This window comes from Triticum aestivum, chromosome 6D (assembly GCF_018294505.1).
Source record: "Triticum aestivum cultivar Chinese Spring chromosome 6D, IWGSC CS RefSeq v2.1, whole genome shotgun sequence".
Lineage (NCBI taxonomy): Eukaryota > Viridiplantae > Streptophyta > Magnoliopsida > Poales > Poaceae > Triticum > Triticum aestivum.
The window spans coordinates 342,750,379-342,759,698 of NC_057811.1; positions in this window are offsets into that span (position 1 = coordinate 342,750,379).

The following is a 9,320-nucleotide window of genomic DNA, read 5'->3' on the forward strand; positions in this document are numbered from 1 at the left end:
GAGACCTTCCGGTAACGAGATTGAACTAGGTATGATGATACCGACGATCGAATCTCGGGCAAGTAACATACCGATGACAAAGGGAACAATGTATGTTGTTGTGCGGTTTGACCGATAAAGATCTTCGTAGAATATGTAGGAACCAATATGAGCATCCAGGTTCCGCTATTGGTTATTGACCGGAGATGTGTCTCGGTCATGTCTACATAGTTCTCGAACCCGTAGGGTTCGCACGCTTAACGTTCGATGCCGATTGGTATTATGAGTTTATGTGATTTGATGTACCGAAGGTTGTTTGGAGTCCCAGATGAGATCATGGACATGACGAGGAGTCTCGAAATGGTCGAGATATAAAGACTGATATATTGGACTATGTTGTTCGGACATCGGAAGTGTTCCAGAGAGTTACAGATAAGACCGGAGTGCCGGAGGGTTACCGGAAACCCCCCGGGAAGTTAGTGGGCCACCATGGGCCTTAGAGGAGAGAGGGCCGGCCAGGAGGTGGCGCCCCCCCCAGTCCGAATTGGACAAGCGGTGGCGGCGGCGCCCCCCTCCTTCCTTCTCTCCCCTTCCTCCTTCCCTCCCCTCCTAGTTGGACTAGGAAAGGGGGGAATGAAGGAAATATGCCCTAGAGGCAATAATAAAGTTATTATTTCTTTCCTTATATCATTATAAATGTTTATTATTCATGCTAGAATTGTATTAACCGGAAACATGATACATGTGTGAATACATAGACAAAAAGGAGTGTCACTAGTATGCCTCTACTTGACTAGCTCGTTAATCAAAGATGGTTATGTTTCCTGACCAGAGACATGAGTTGTCATTTGATTAACGGGATCGCATCATTAGGAGAATGATGTGATTGACTTGACCCATTCCGTTAGCTTAGCACTTGATCGTTTAGTATGTTGCTATTGCTTTCTTCATGACTTATACATGTTCCTATGACTATGAGATTATGCAACTCCCGTTTTCCGGAGGAACACTTTGTGTGCTACCAAACGTCACAACGTAACTGGGTGATTATAAAGGTGCTCTACAGGTGTCTCCGAAGGTACTTGTTGGGTTGGCGTATTTCGAGATTAGGATTTGCCACTCCGATAGTCGGAGAGGTATCTCTGGGCCCTCTCGGTAATGCACATCACTATAAGCCTTGCAAGCACTGTGACTAATGAGTTAGTTACGAGATGATGTATTACGGAACGAGTAAAGAGACTTGCCGGTAACAAGATTGAACTAGGTATTGAGATACCGAAGATCGAATCTCGGGCAAGTAACATACCGATGACAAAGGGAACAACGTATGTTGTTATGTGGTTTGACCGATAAAGATATTCGTAGAATATGTGGGAGCCAATATGAGCATCCAGGTTCCGCTATTGGTTATTGACCGGAGACGTGTCTCGGTTAGGTTACATAGTTCTCGAACCCATAGGGTCCGCACGCTTAAAGTTCGATGACAGTTATATTATGAGTTTATGTGTTTTGATGTACCGAAGGTAGTTCGGAGTCCCGGATGTGATCACGGACATGACAGGTAGTCTCGAAATGGTCCAGACGTAAAGATCGATATATTGGACGACAATGTTCAGACACCGGAATGGTTTCGGGGAGTTTCGGGCATATACCGGAGTACCGGGGGGGTTACCGGAACCCCCCGGGGAGACTAATGGGCCTATTGGGCCCTAGTGGAGAATAGGAGGGGCGGCCAAGGGCAGCCGCGCGCCCCCTCCCCTCCCAGTCCGAATTGGACAAGGAAGGGGGGCGGCGCCCCCCTTTCCTTTCCCCCTCTCTCTCCTTCTCTCTCCTCTCCTACTCCCACATGGAAAGGGGGAGTCCTACTCCCGGTGGGAGTAGGACTCCTCATGGGGCGCGCCTAGGGTGGCCGGCCCCCTCCCCCTCCTCCACTCCTTTATATACGGGGAGGGAGGCACCCCTTGGAGACACAACGATCTCTTGGATCTCTTAGCCGTGTGCGGTGCCCCCTCCACCATAATCCACCTCGATAATATCGTAGCGGTGCTTAGGCGAAGCCCTGCGTCGGTAGAACATCATCATCGTCACCACGCCGTCGTGCTGACGGAACTTTCCCTCAAAGCTCAGCTGAATCGGAGTTCGAGGGACGTCATCGAGTTGAACATGTGCTGAACTCGGAGGTGCCGTGCGTTCGGTACTTGATCGGTCAGATCGTGAAGACGTACGACTACATCAACCGCGTTGTGCTAACGCTTCCGCTTTCGGTCTACGAGTGTACGTGGACACACTCTCCCCTCTCGTTGCTATGCATCACCATGATCTTGCGTGTGCGTAGGAATTTTTTTGAAATTACTACGTTCCCCAACAGTGGCATCGGAGCCTGGTTTTATGCGTAGATGTTATATGCACGAGTAGAACACAAGTTAGTTGTGGGCAATACAAGTCATACTGCTTACCAGCATGTCATACTTTGGTTCGGTGTTATTGTTGGATGAAGCAGCCCGGACCGGCATTACGCGTACGCTTACGCGAGACTGGTTCTACCGACGTGCTTGGCACGCAGGTGGCTGGCAGGTGTCAGTTTCTCCAACTTTAGTTGAACCGAGTGTGGCTACGCCCGGTCCTTGAGAAGGTTAAAACGGCACTAACTTGACGAACTATCGTTGTGGTTTTTGATGCGTAGGTAAGAACGGTTCTTGCTCAGCCCGTAGCAGCCACGTAAAACTTGCAACAACAAAGTAGAGGACGTCTAACTTGTTTTTGCAGGGCATGTTCTGATGTGATATGGTCAAGGCATGATGCTATATTTTATTGTATGAGATGATCATGTTTTGTAACCGAGTTATCGGCAACTGGCAGGAGCCATATGGTTGTCGCTTTATTGTATGCAATGCAATCGCCCTGTAATTGCTTTACTTTATCACTTAGCGGTAGCGATAGTCGTAGAAGCAATAGTTGGCGAGACGACAACGATGCTACGATGGAGATCAAGGTGTCGCGCCGGTGACGATGGTGATCATGACGGTGCTTCAGAGATGGAGATCACAAGCACAAGATGATGATGGCCATATCATATCACTTATATTGATTGCATGTGATGTTTATCTTTTATGCATCTTATTTTGCTTTGATTGACGGTAGCATTATAAGATGATCTCTCACTAAATTTCAAGATAAAAGTGTTCTCCCTGAGTATGCACCGTTGCCAAAGTTCGTCGTGCCGAGACACCACGTGATGATCGGGTGTGATAAGCTCTACGTTCATCTACAACGGGTGCAAGCCAGTTTTGCACACGCAGAATACTCAGGTTAAACTTGACGAGCCTAGCATATGCAGATATGGCCTCGGAACACTGAGACCGAAAGGTCGAGCGTGAATCATATAGTAGATATGATCAACATAGTGATGTTCACCATTGAAAACTACTCCATTTCACGTGATGATCGGTTATGGTTTAGTTGATATGGATCACGTGATCACTTAGATGATTAGAGGGATGTCTATCTAAGTGGGAGTTCTTAAGTAATATGATTAATTGAACTTAAATTTATCATGAACTTAGTACCTGATAGTATTTGCATGTCTATGTTGTTGTAGATAGATGGCTCGTGTTGTTGTTCCGTTGAATTTTAATGCGTTCCTTGAGAAAGCAAAGTTGAAAGATGATGGTAGCAATTACACGGACTGGGTCCGTAACTTGAGGATTATCCTCATTGCTGCACAGAAGAATTACGTCCTGGAAGCACCGCTAGGTGCCAAACCTGCTGCAGGAGCAACACCAGATGTTATGAACGTCTGGCAGAGCAAAGCTGATGACTACTCGATAGTTCAGTGTGCCATGCTTTACGGCTTAGAACCGGGACTTCAACGATGTTTTGAACGTCATGGAGCATATGAGATGTTCCAGGAGTTGAAGTTAATATTTCAAGCAAATGCCCGGATTGAGAGATATGAAGTCTCCAATAAGTTCTACAGCTGCAAGATGGAGGAGAATAGTTCTGTCAGTGAGCATATACTCAGAATGTCTGGGTATAACAATCACTTGATTCAACTGGGAGTTAATCTTCCGGATGATAGCGTCATTGACAGAATTCTTCAATCACTGCCACCAAGCTACAAGAGCTTCGTGATGAACTATAACATGCAAGGGATGGATAAGACAATTCTCGAGCTCTTTGCTATGCTAAAGGCTGCGGAGGTAGAAATCAAGAAGGAGCATCAAGTGTTGATGGTCAATAAGACCACCAGTTTCAAGAAAAAGGGCAAAGGGAAGAAGAAGGGGAACTTCAAGAAGAACAACAAACAAGTTGCTGCTCAAGAGAAGAAACCCAAGTCTGGACCTAAGCCTGAGACTGAGTGCTTCTACTGCAAGCAGACTGGTCACTGGAAGCGGAACTGCCCCAAGTATTTGGCGGATAAGAAGGATTGCAAGGTGAATAAAGGTATATGTGATATACATGTTATTGATGTGTACCTTACCAGAGCTCGCAGTAGCACCTGGGTATTTGATACTGGTTCTGTCGCTAATATTTGCAACTCGAAACAGGGACTACAGATTAAGCGAAGACTGGCTAAGGATGAGGTGACGATGCGCGTGGGAAATGGTTCCAAAGTCGATGTGATCGCCGTCGGCACGCTACCTCTATATCTACCTTCGGGATTAGTTTTAGACCTAAATAATTGTTATTTGGTGCCAGCGTTGAGCATGAACATTATATCTGGATCTTGTTTGATGCGAGACGGTTCTTCATTTAAATCTGAGAATAATGGTTGTTCTATTTATATGAGTAATATCTTTTATGGTCATGCACCCTTGAAGAGTGGTCTATTTTTGTTGAATCTCGATAGTAGTGATACACATATTCATAATGTTGAAGCCAAAAGATGCAGAGTTGATAATGATAGTGCAACTTATTTGTGGCACTGCCGTTTAGGTCATATCGGTGTAAAGAGCAAGAAGAAACTCCATACTGATGGACTTTTGGAATCACTTGGTACTTGCGAACCGTGCCCCATGGGCAAGATGACTAAAACGCCGTTCTCCGGAACTATGGAGCGAGCAACTGATTTGTTGGAGATCATACATACTGATGTATGTGGTCCAATGAATGTTGAGGCTCGCGGTGGGTATCGTTATTTTCTCACCTTCACAGATGATTTAAGCAGATATGGGCATATCTACTTAATGAAACATAACTCCGAAACATTTGAAAAGTTCAAAGAATTTCAGAGTGAAGTTGAAAATCATCGTAACAAGAAAATAAAGTTTCTACGATCTGATCGTGGAGGAGAATATTTGAGTTACGAGTTTGGTCTACATTTGAAACAATGCGGAATAATTTCGCAACTCACGCCACCCGGAACACCACAGCGTAATGGTGTGTCCGAACGTCGTAATCGTACTTTACTAGATATGGTGCGATCTATGATGTCTCTTACTGATTTACCGCTATCGATTTGGGGTTATGCTTTAGAGACGGCCGCATTCACGTTAAATAGGGCACCATAAAAATCAGTTGATACGACTCCTTATGAACTATGGTTTGGCAAGAAACCAAAGTTGTCGTTTCTTAAAGTTTGGGGCTGCGATGCTTATGTGAAAAAGCTTCAACCTGATAAGCTCGAACCCAAATCGGAGAAATGTGTCTTCATAGGATACCCAAAGGAAACTGTTGGGTACACCTTCTATCACAGATCCGAAGGCAAGACATTCATTGCCAAAAATGGATCCTTTCCAGAGAAGGAGTTTCTCTCGAAAGAAGTGAGTGGGAGGAAAGTAGAACTTGATGAGGTAAATGTACCTGCTCCCTTATTGGAAAGTAGTTCATCACAGAAACTGGTTCCTGTGACACCTACAACAATTAGTGAGGAAGCTAATGATGATGATCATGAAGCTTCAGATCAAGTTACTACCAAACCTCGTAGGTCAACCAGAGTGAGATCCGCACCAGAGTGGTACGGTAATCCTGTTCTGGAGGTTATGTTACTAGACCATGACGAACCTACGAACTATGAAGAAGCGATGGTGAGCCCAGATTCCGCAAAATGGCATGAGGCCATGAAATCTGAGATGGGATCCATGAATGAGAACAAAGTATGGACTTTGGTTGACTTGCCCGATGATCGGCAAGCAATTGAGAATAAATGGATCTTCAAGAAGAAGACTTACGCTGATGGTAATGTTACTGTCTATAAAGCTCGACTTGTTGCGAAAGGTTTTTGACAAGTTCAAGGGATCGACTACGATGAGACCTTCTCACCCGTAGCGATGCTTAAGTCCGTCCGAATCATGTTAGCAACTGCCACATTTTATGATTATGAAATTTGGAAAATGGATGTAAAGACTGCATTCCTGAATGGATTTCTGGAAGAAGAGTTGTATATGATGCAACCTGAAGGTTTTATCGATCCAAGGGGAGCTAACAAAGTGTGCAAGCTCCAGCGTTCCATTTATGGACTGGTGCAAGCCTCTCGGAGTTGGAATAAACATTTTGATGGTGTGATCAAAGCATATGGTTTTATACAGACTTTTGGAGAAGCCTGTATTTACAAGAAAGTGAGTGGGAGCTCTGTAGCATTTCTAATCTTATATGTGGATGACATATTGTTAGTTGGAAATGATATAGAATTTCTGGATAGCATAAAAGAATACTTGAATAAGAGTTTTTCAATGAAGGACCTCGATGAAGCTGCTTACATATTGGGCATCAAGATCTATAGAGATAGATCAAGACGCTTAATTGGACTTTGACAAAGCACATACCTTGACAAAGTTTTTAAGACGTTCAAAATGGATCAACCAAAGAAAGGGTTCTTGCATGTGTTACAAGGTGTGAAGTTGAGTAAGACTCAATGCCCGACCACTGCAGAAGATAGAGAGAAAATGGAAGATGTTCCCTATGCTTCAGCCATAGGCTCTATCATGTATGCAATGTTGTGTACCAGACCTGATGTGTGCCTTGCTATTAGTTTAGCAGGGAGGTACCAAAGTAATCCAGGAGTGGATCACTGGACATCGGTCAAGAACATCCTGAAATACCTGAAAAGTACTAAGGATATGTTTCTCGTTTATGGAGGTGACAAAGAGCTCATCGTAAATGGTTACGTTGATGCAAGCTTTGACACTGATTCGGACGATTCTAAATCGCAAACCGGATAGGTGTTTATACTGAACAGTGGAGCTGTCAGTTGGTGCAGTTCTAAACAAAGCGTCGTGGCGGGATCTACGTGTGAAGCGGAGTACATTGCTGCTTCGGAAGCAGCAAATGAAGGAGTCTGGATGAAGGAGTTCATATCCGATCGAGGTGTCATACCTAGTGCATCGGGTCCAATGAAAATCTTCTGTGACAATACTAGTGCAATTGCCTTGGCAAAGGAATCCAGATTTCACAAGAGGACCAAGCACATCAAGAGACGCTTCAACTCCATCCGGGACCAAGTCCAGGTGGGAGACATAGAGATTTGCAAGATACATACGGATTTGAATGTTGCAGACCCGTTGACTAAGCCTCTTCCACGAGCAAAACATGATGAGCACCAAGGCTCCATGGGTGTTAGAATCATTACTGTGTAATCTAGATTATTGACTCTAGTGCAAGTGGGAGACTGAAGGAAATATGCCCTAGAGGCAATAATAAAGTTATTATTTATTTCCTTAAATCATGATAAATGTTTATTATTCATGCCAGAATTGTATTAACCGGAAACATGATACATGTGTGAATACATAGACAAAAAAGAGTGTCACTTGTATGCCTCTACTTGACTAGCTCGTTAATCAAAGATGGTTATGTTTCCTAGCCATAGACATGAGTTGTCATTTGATTAACGGGATCACATCATTAGGAGAATGATGTGATTGACTTGACCCATTCCGTTAGCTTAGCACTTGATCGTTTAGTATGTTGCTATTGCTTTCTTCATGACTTATACATGTTCCTATGATTATGAGATTATGCAACTCCCGGTTACCGGAGGAACACTTTGTGTGCTACCAAACGTCACAACGTAACTGGGTGATTATAAAGGTGCTCTACAGGTGTCTCCGAAGGTACTTGTTGGGTTGGCGTATTTCGAGATTAGGATTTGTCACTCCGATAGTCGGAGAGGTATCTCTGGGCCCTTTCGGTAATGCACATCACTTTAAACCTTGCAAGCACTGTGACTAATGAGTTAGTTACGAGATGATGTATTACGGAACGAGTAAAGAGACTTGCCGGTAACGAGATTGAACTAGATATTGAGATACCGACGATCGAATCTCGGGCAAGTAACATACCGATGACAAAGGGAAGAACATATATTGTTATGCGGTTTGACCGATAAAGATCTTCCTAGAATATGTGGAAGCCAATATGAGCATCCAGGTTCCGCTATTGGTTATTGACCAGAGACGTGTCTCGGTCATGTCTACATAGTTCTCGAACCCGTAGGGTCCGCACGCTTAAAGTTCGATGACGGTTATATTATGAGTTTATGTGTTTTGATGTACCGAAGGTAGTTCGGAGTCTCGGATGTCATCATGGACATGACGAGGAGTCTCGAAATGGTCGAGACGTCAAGATCGATATATTGGACGATTATGTTTGGACACCGGAATGGTTTCGGGGAGTTTCGGGCATATACTGGAGTATCGGGGGGTTACCGGAACCCCTCGGGGAGACTAATGGGCCTATTGGGCCCTAGTAGAGAAGAGGAGGGGCGGCCATGGGCAGCCGCGCGCCCCCTCCCCCTAGTCCGAATTGGACAAGGAAGGGGGGGGGGGCGGCGCCCCCCTATCCTTCCCCCCTCTCTGTCCTTCCCTCTCCTCTCCTACTCCCACATGGAAAGGGGTAGTCCTACTCCCGATGGGAGTAGGACTCCTCATGGGGCGCGCCTAGGGTGGCCGACCCCCTCCCCCTCCTCCACTCCTTTATATACGGGGAGGGAGGCACCCCTTGGAGACACAGCAATTGATCTCTTGGATCTCTTAGCCGTGTGCGGTGCCCCCCTCCACCATAATCCACCTCGATAATATCGTAGCGGTGCTTAGGCGAAGCCCTGCGTCGGTAGAACATCATCATCGTCACCACACCGTCGTGCTGACAGAACTTTCCCTCAAAGCTCGGCTGGATCGGAGTTCGAGGGACGTCATCGAGTTGAACATGTGCTGAACTCGGAGGTGCCGTTCGTTCGGTACTTGATCGGTCGGATCGTGAAGACGTACGACTACATCAACCGCGTTGTGCTAACGCTTTCGGTCTACAAGGGTACGTGGACACACTCTCCCCTCTCGTTGGTATGCATCACCATGATCTTGCGTGTGTGTAGGATTTTTTTTGAAATTACTACGTTCCCCAAC